Genomic DNA, 8,995 nt, shown 5'->3' on the forward strand with positions numbered 1-8,995 from the left:
ATGTAGTTTGCAATTAACTTGGCATAAAATAATTTATTTGCATTTAATTGTAATGGTTCAAAGAATGTTCGGAAAAATGTTCGGCCCTCCACCATGTTCACTTCATCCAATCTGGCCCTCTTTGAAAAAAGTTTGGACACCCCTGCCTTAGAGTATTAACCCGTTGGTATTATACCCCCTCTAGACTGCATGTCATGTTTCCAGGAATGTCCCACCTTTTGCTTCCAGGGTTGTGGCCTTGCTGGTACCCTTGTGCATATATTTTGGGCCTGTCCAAGCCTTTAATGGGTATGGCACAAAGTCTCTGAAGTGGCCTCTGCTGTGGCAGATGCCCTGGTGCATCTGTCTATGCAGTGTTGCCTACTGGGAGCCCATATCTCAGGATTACAGACTGAAGCTGTGAGGCTAATCTACATTGGAAATCACCTTCATTGGAAATCACCCACGGTACCATTGGCCTCAGTTCTACGAAGAATGAATGGGATGATACTCAAGGAACAAATTCATTATATGTTACTGGATAGGATGCATGTATTTGACAGAAAATAAGATGTTTGGAAAACTCAGACATTTACTATCTGACCAATGAATACTCATGGTTTAATTGATAGTGTCTCTCTGTTGGAACCCTTATTGGTCTGCCTACCTTCCTACCTACCTTGTTCATGTACTTAATTTTTATGTCTTACATGATTGTACCTTACTGGAATGAATATTACAGACGTGCCTGTTTCTGTTGTACATTCTATGTGATATGGGGTAGCTCGGGAATGATCGCTAGCCAGTTTGATAAAAGCAAAACAGTTCATTTATTTGGTGCATGAAAAAACAAAAGACAGCTTACTTCAACAAAAGTCTATAAACAGTCCCAAAAGCTGGTTTCAGAAGCTAAATCATAAGTTCACCACAATCTTCAGTCCCATACAGGGGGGTAGGCTCCTCCATACAAGGGTGCCAGGCAGGCCGCATTAGGGGATCAACAGCCCATGTCTCAGTTTGTCCAGGAGCTTCCACTTGCCTCAAAGCCTGTGAGTCTCTCTCTCCGCTTCTTTCACACACCTGCCAATTTCCCTCTGCTGCCATTTAAGCCTCCCTCACCTGGGATTTAACCCCCTTGGGACCAAAGTCCTGGTAGTCTCTGCAATGGTCTCCCTTAAAGAGACCACGCCGCAAATATCGGGGAAATGTACCTACCATCCAGGACAAACTCCTGGTGTCCTGTACATCTATATAAGGCTGTTATGATGTTCTTGCAGCCTATTTCTTATAAATAAAAATGTTTGTAAAAAGAAAAAAGAAATCTCTATCCCTTCATGACAAATTAGCTAAAAGCCATAATACGCCCCATTTAACACATACGACCCGTGTTACAGGACCTTTCAAATGCAATCATCAAATGTAACCTCTGCCCCTGGGTCAATTCAGGTACATCATTTTCTTTACCTAATGGGAAGATCTTCCGTCCCAAATTTTATGTGGATTGTAATACAGAGGGTGTTGTATATCCTATGACCTGCAAATGTGGGGCGTTTTATGTTGGCAAGACCGTTAGGAAGTTACAACAGAGATTAAATAATAATATTTATTATTCTGTCAATGTTAAAATGACTACTCCAATCAGCAGGCATCTTGATCTATACCACAGATTTGACATCACTATGGTTCCATTCATGGTAGTGGAAGTTATCCCCAAGGATCCCAGAGGTGCTAATTGGGATAAACGCATGTTACAAAAAAGTGTTATGGATTGAACACTTAAATGCAATACACCCTCCGGGCATTAATGAAACACTGTCTTACAAACCATTTCTGTAATATAAAAATCCCTGCTGGGTAGAATGTCATATGTTGGGGGCATATGCAGTATTTCCTTCATTAGGATGTTATTGTAGTTTAGTCACTTATGGGCACAGCTATGTTTACATTCTTTTCTGCCTGACTAGTACCCGTCCATTCTTGCCTACAGGGCTGTGATATATTTGAGTATGTACCATTGAACCTGATTGATACAACCTTAATGATTCTGGAACATGTATATCTATTTCTGCCTATTTTTGTCTATTTTGATTTATTGTCTGTATTAGTACATAGCACAAGGATGTGGATGAGTGGCATTTGGTCGCTGCATGCAGGCCCTTTGACCAATGGGCGGCTGGTGGCATTGGTCCTTGTGGTATTGCATGGGGGCTCAGCTTTGCTGTGGTATGCCCAATATGGCCACCATGTGTCGCCAGCTAGCATGCTCTCCACCATGAATTTGGTGGTGGTATGGGTATGATCATACTCAGCCAGGCCCAGGGGCATCACACGTCATCTTCGAAGGCGCTGACGTCCTGGGTTGGGATCTCTTCATAGGGAGGGGTAGAACACAGACCATGTTAGCATGGCGTCCACAGCCCATAGGAGGCCCAGAGGCTCATATACCCAGTAAACCTTCAATAATAAGCAGGAATATGATATCCTAAATGCACAATAGGATACTGATTCATGTTACCTACCAGTGTTTACCCAAGAGGTATTGATTCTTTTATAGACAACTAGACAGCTGGGGGCTTGCAGCGTACTACATAGGAGAGCCCAGTTATGTGATATATATACCCTATTTTGGAAGGAACACAGTTCAGTTATGTGGCCAACAGCAGGGGGTCAATTGAGCCTTTTGTGCTCTTTGCTATCACCTTGTGAGGTAAGGTTCCCCTTGTTTCTCCCCCTCTACCTTCTCCTTTTATTCGTTGAGCTAATAAAAATGGGGGTGATGTTTACATGTCGTTGGGGCTTATTTATCTGTCTTATAACCTCTTGTTACAGAATAACATACATGTGATACTGGCCTCCCGAGATTGTATGAAGGTGTAGGTCATTAGGCCTGATTATATATATATATATATATATATATATATATATATATATATATATATATATATACACCCAGTGGGGAGGTGAGTACTCTGTTACTATGGGAATGTAGTAGTGTATACCTACTCAGTTAAGGGGACATTTGCCCCCCCCCCAAAAAAAAAGTTTTAAATGAACTCTTATACAGTGATGTAGCAATATATTGCCCTGATTTATGCTATTTCCCTCAGATAGCCGGGCTTCATCCCCCCTTTTACTAACATACAGTATATGTGTATATTAAATGCCACTTTAGGGTGCCGCTGGAGAAGAGAAGGGAGGAGGACAGCTGGAGGAGATGAGGTGGGGGGCCGCTGGAGTAGACGAGGAGGGGGACAGCTGGAGGAGATGAGGGAGGGGGTCACTGGAGGAGATGAGGGAGGGGGCTGCTGGAGTAGACGAGGAGGGGGACAGCTGGAGGAGATAGGAGAGGGACAGCTGGAGGAGATGAGGGAGGGGGTCACTGGAGGAGATGAGGTAGGGGGCCACTGGAGTAGACGAGGAGGGGGACAGCTGGAGGAGATGAGGGAGGGGGTCACTGGAGGAGATAGGAGAGGGACAGCTTGAGGAGATAGGGAGGGGGCCACTGGAGGAGATGAGGGAGGGGGCTGCTGGAGGAGACAGGAGGGGGGGCCGCTGGAGGAGATGAGGGAGGGGGCCACTGGAGGAGATAAGGAGGGGGGGGCGGCTGCAGTGGGAGGTGTTGCCCTGCCTCCTCTCCTATCCAAATATAGTCCGGGTCTACCTATGTTCATGGAGGTGATTGGAACACTTGAATCCAATTATTTGAAGGGACGTCCCAATACTTTTGGCAATATAGTGTATTGTTGCATAGAACATTTTTTTTGTGGCCTATTGTGTGTATTGTACCATTGGAGGTATATACAAAGTCCCATTTTATAAAACTGTTATACACATATACTATGACAGGGATGATACATCCAGGGGCTTGATTTGTTGCAATATCCCACCCCCACATATAATATACACCCTTTATCTTCAATGTATGGGTACTGCTATGGGCAGTAAACTTTCACCCCAGCATGCAAACTTATTGATGGCTGACCTGGAGGACAAATTCCTGAACAGCATGGAACAAAAGCCATACAGATACTATCGCTATAATGATGATATTTTCATCATATGGATCATATGAAGAAAATCTAAAACAATTTTACTCATCAAGCAACACCTTTCCCCCATTAATCAAACTACAAATGCAGCATTCAAACACCCATTAGCTTCCCAGACACCCCGGTATACATCAGGGATGACAAGCTTCACACCTCAATATACAGGAAACCCACCGACAGATGCAACTATCTCCATAGTTCCAGTTTTCTCCCCCAACATACTAAACGGGCCTCATACACAGCCAGGCCATCCGATACCACTGAATATGCTCCGACCCAGAAGACAGAGATAAACATCTCAGAACACTAGCAGACTCCTTCCATAAGGAGGGTTTCAAGGACAAAACCATCGAAACCATAACAGAGGATGAAACTCTGAAAGAAATATTCCAGCAACCCCCAATACTGGCTTTCAGACAACCCCCCAACCCAACACATAGACTAATCAGCAGGAAACTTCATTCTTATTCATATAATGGAAGCCAACCCTGCAAAAAAAACGATGCAAGCTGTGCAACCAAATCAATCCAATAAAAAGTGTCACACACACACAAAAGGGACCTTCAATATCTCCGGATCATACAGCTGCACCTCCAGTAATGTTGTGTACCTCATCCAGTGCAAAAAATGCAGCAAAGGATCTTATGTTGGTGAAGGACAGAAGCTACAAACAAGGATGAACTTACATACAGGGGACACACCATCAAGGAGCATAAGGAAGATAGGTTCTGCACACCTGTGGGACATCATTTATCACAACCGGACCACATTATGGAAGACCTTAAAGGGAAACTCCACTTTTGTGGGAGAAAAGCAAATTAAAAAAATAATATAGCGTATACAATTGCGAAAAGCAGGTCTTTTTTCAGCGGTTCCGGCACCTCCAACTCTGAATGTATTTAATGGCAAGGGGTTCTGGGGTGTGCTGGAAGGGCTATTGATGCTGGCTGCTGGGGGATCTGTTGTCACTGGAGAGAATCCAGGTTTGCATTGTGATCTATTGTTTCTGGGGATCTATTGTTGCTGGGAGGTCTATTGTTGCTGGGGGGTCTATTGTTGCTGGTGGGAGGTATATTGTTGCTAGGGGTCTATTGTTGCTGGTGGGAGGTCTATTGTTGCTGGTGGGAGGTCTATTGTTGCTGGGGGTCTATTGTTGCTGGTGGAGAGTCTATTGTTGCTGGCTGCTGGAGAGTTCAGGCTGGCTTCTGAGAGATCTGTTCCTGCTGCTGGGGGTCCGTTGTTGCTGGGGTGATATTTTGTGGTGTTGTGTCTATTATTGCTTGCGGGGGATCGTTTGTTGCTGAGGGGGCGTCAATTTTTGCTGGAAGGGGTCTACTGCTGAGGGAGGAGTCTATTGTTGCTGGTTGCTGGAGAGTATGTTGATGATGGCTTCTGAGAGATCTGTTGTTGCTACTGGGGGTCTATTGTTGCTGGGGTTATATTTTGTATATCTATTGTTTCTGGGTGAGAGTCTGTTGCTGCTGGCTGTGGAGAAAACTGCTTTCTGTTTATCATTAACAGATTCTATGCAGATGACTTCTCTCCACAAAATAATTCTTGGCTCTGTATTCTCTAAAAGCAGCAGTACTGGGAGGTGGGTAGGGGGTGGAACCAAGAGACAGTGCTTGAAGGTGGGTGGGGGTAGGGGGGGTGGGGGCGGAGACAAGACGTGGCTTAGAAGAGGGAGGTTCCCATACTTATTCTCTGAGAAAAAATCCCTGGTGACAAGTAATATTTTAGCTGAATGTTATTACAAATGACTTTTCCTTTTCAATCTGCAGCTCTATAATTTTCTGTAAAATGCAATATGGCGACCTGGAGGGGATCTGCACACAGATGGTGTAAACGCTCCCAGAAATGTCATTTCCTGCTTGTGTGATTGGCTCACTGATTTTCCCAGAAGTCTGCACTAGGATACAAGTCAAATTTCAGACATCCCCTGCAACAAAAATTTCATTTTTTGGTGATATACTCCCAGTGAAATATCACATCTAATAAGATGCAGACCCTGCCACTTTCCTCATTACAGCCCTGCAGTGCAACAGCTGATTGATAATTATGAAACCACTTCCATTCCCATTCACTCAGCACATGGACACAGACAAACACAAGTCTTTCTTCAGAATATCAAAAGGTAGGAATCTGCTGCAAAGTTTGTTACAATCCCTGCAATGTACAGAGATCACCCGGAGGGAAATGTTTTTTCTCAACAAAAGTAAAGTTACACTTTTTAATGTCTTAGTTCTTAAATGGAATTTTAAAACTATTCAGGAAAGGAAAACTTCTGAACTAAAGCCAAGTCCACACAAATTGGTGAAAAAATAATCGTATGATAATCGGATTATTAGTACACAGATTTTGAGAGCTGATCACGACAGTTTATCCAAAATTATCCAAAGAGACAAACACAAAAACGTTCTCCTACAATACCAGATTGCAGGATTTTCATTGTATCAGAACAGTATTTGTTCCGAAAACAATTGGAGGAGTAAAACTTTGCATGCCCGAATGTAACAGAATACATTATAATTAGAGATGAGCGAATTATTTAAAAATTCGGTTCGGCTGATTCGCTGAATTCACCGAAAAAATTCGCTTCGAGCCGAATATATTCGCTGCGAATTTAACTTATAAAAAGGGTTTCTAGGCTTCAGAGAGCCTTTATATTAGTGCAGAACACGTCCACACCCTGACGTCCGGCGAGAAGGACGTGCGTCGGCGAGCTCCTGCTCCCCCGGCCCCAATCCGCTGCCATCTGGGCAGCAGCGGACCCTAACGGGGGCCCCACGATCCTTCGGTCCCTGCTCATCAGCCAGGTAAGGCCACTGGACCTTTTCCCCGGACCTCCGGGACTTGCGGCCTACCCGGCACCCGAAGCCGCGGCCTCGATTTCTGGCGCGGCCGACCCGGATCGCCGGGCATCAGCCCAGGCCGCCGCTGCTCTGTTCCCCGGTCCCCGCCGATCAGCCAGCCTCCCCAGGGCCCCCCTCACTGGCCCTGGGTCCATCCCGACCACCGGGCACCAGCTCGCCCGGAGCAGCCACGTGCTCGTCAGCTCCGGCGCCCCCGCGCCCGATCCGCTGCCATCCGGGCCCCTGAGCCTGCTGCCGATGTCCCCACCAACACCCTGAAGGGGACACAGACACTCCGTCCCTCCAGCGGAGCTCCGGCGGTCCGAAGCGGCTTGAGGCCTACCACGGCACCCGAAGCCGCGGTGTTTCCTGCCGGCCGTGGCTGGAATCACAGCGGGACACCTCCGCTCCTCCGGGGAAGCTACAACCACCACCAACGGTCCTCCTAACATAGGAGGGATCCACCTCCACCCCGACGCTCCAGGACATCAGGTACTCCACCAGGGGCACCCACTACCCATCAGGGAGCCCAACCACCATCCCACCGCCAGCCACCAGGGATCCCACCACCCACCGGAAACCCTAACCACCAGGGACCCCTAACCACTATCCCTCCAGGGATCGCTACTAACCCACCAGGGATAGCACGGCCACCATCCCACTAGGGATCCCCTGCCCTCCACCCCACCTGGGACTACCAGCCACCTCCCACTGCGTTTCGGACACTGCTTCGCCATCCCTGACCAGCACCCCCTCACCCACCCCGACCCTTCCTGCACCCCGCTCACCCCAACATGCCGCCCGCGCTCCTCCTCCTTGTCCTCCTCTCCTCCATCCCTAAAACCGCCTTCCTCTACCCACCCACCCCCGCTAAGCAGCTCTATATCGCCCCCTCACTTCTCCCCTCTCCCCACTACGGCACCCACCACCTCCTCCTGCTACTCCACTCCCCCGCTGACCCACTTGCCACCACTTTCAGACCCAAGCGCTCCTACACCTCCCGTTCCCACGCCACCTTCCTCACCCTCCTCCTTCTCATATCAGCTGGGGACATCTCCCCAAACCCTGGCCCCTCACCACCTCACACCCCCCCTAGAGCCCCCCCTGCTCACGCCAGCCGACGCGACCCCCTCAACCTCATACCTGTACCCCTCCTCCCCATATCTATCCCCCCTCTCTCGGTTGCACTCCTGAATGCCCGTTCGGTTTGCAATAAGCTTACAGCCATCCATGACCTCTTCATCTCCCACTCCCTCAACCTCCTAGCAGTCACCGAAACCTGGGTACAGGCCACTGACTCCACTTCCCCTGCGGCACTCACCCATGGAGGTCTCATCTGGACCCATTCGCCAAGACTGAGCGATCGCAGAGGTGGTGGTGTCGGCCTGCTCCTATCACCGCTTAGCACCTTCCAGGTCCTCCCTAACCCACCCTCTCTTTCCTTCCCCTCCTTTGAGGCGCACTGCATCCGACTCTTCTCACCCACCCCCCTAAGGATCGCAGTGATCTACAGGCCTCCCGGATCCATAGCCCGCTTCCTGGATGACTTCGCCGCCTGGCTCCCCTTCTTCCTCTCCTCTGAGCTACCGACCATCATCCTCGGGGACTTCAACATCCCCATCAACGACAACACCCCGACTACTTCCCAATTCCTCCACTTAACCTCCTCTTTCGCGCTCACACAGCACACTCAATCCTCCACCCACCTCGGAGGGAACACCCTGGACCTTGTCTTTTCCCACCTCTGTACCCTCAACCAGTTCTCGAACACCCCCTTCCCTCTCTCCGACCACCACCTCATCACCTTCTCCATCTCCCCTTCCCCCAACTCCCCCCCTCAAAAACGCCAAACCATCACCAGCCGCAACCTCCGCAACCTGAACCCGGCCCCCCTCCACTCTGCCGCCGACTGCCTACACGACAGCATCCTCCCACTGTCATGTCCTGACATAGCCACCACCCTGTACAATGACTCACTGTCAGCTGCCCTAGACTCTCTGGCACCCCTAACCACACGCATCATCAAACCCAGACCGCTTCAACCGTGGCAGACCGACAGCACTAAACGCCTCAAACGTCGCAGTCGCGCACTGGAGAGACTGTGGCGCAAAACCA

This window comes from Staurois parvus, unplaced genomic scaffold (genome assembly GCF_062004578.1).
Source record: "Staurois parvus isolate SC_StPar_1 unplaced genomic scaffold, SC_StPar_1.0 ptg001457l, whole genome shotgun sequence".
NCBI classification, from domain to species: Eukaryota; Metazoa; Chordata; class Amphibia; order Anura; family Ranidae; genus Staurois; species Staurois parvus.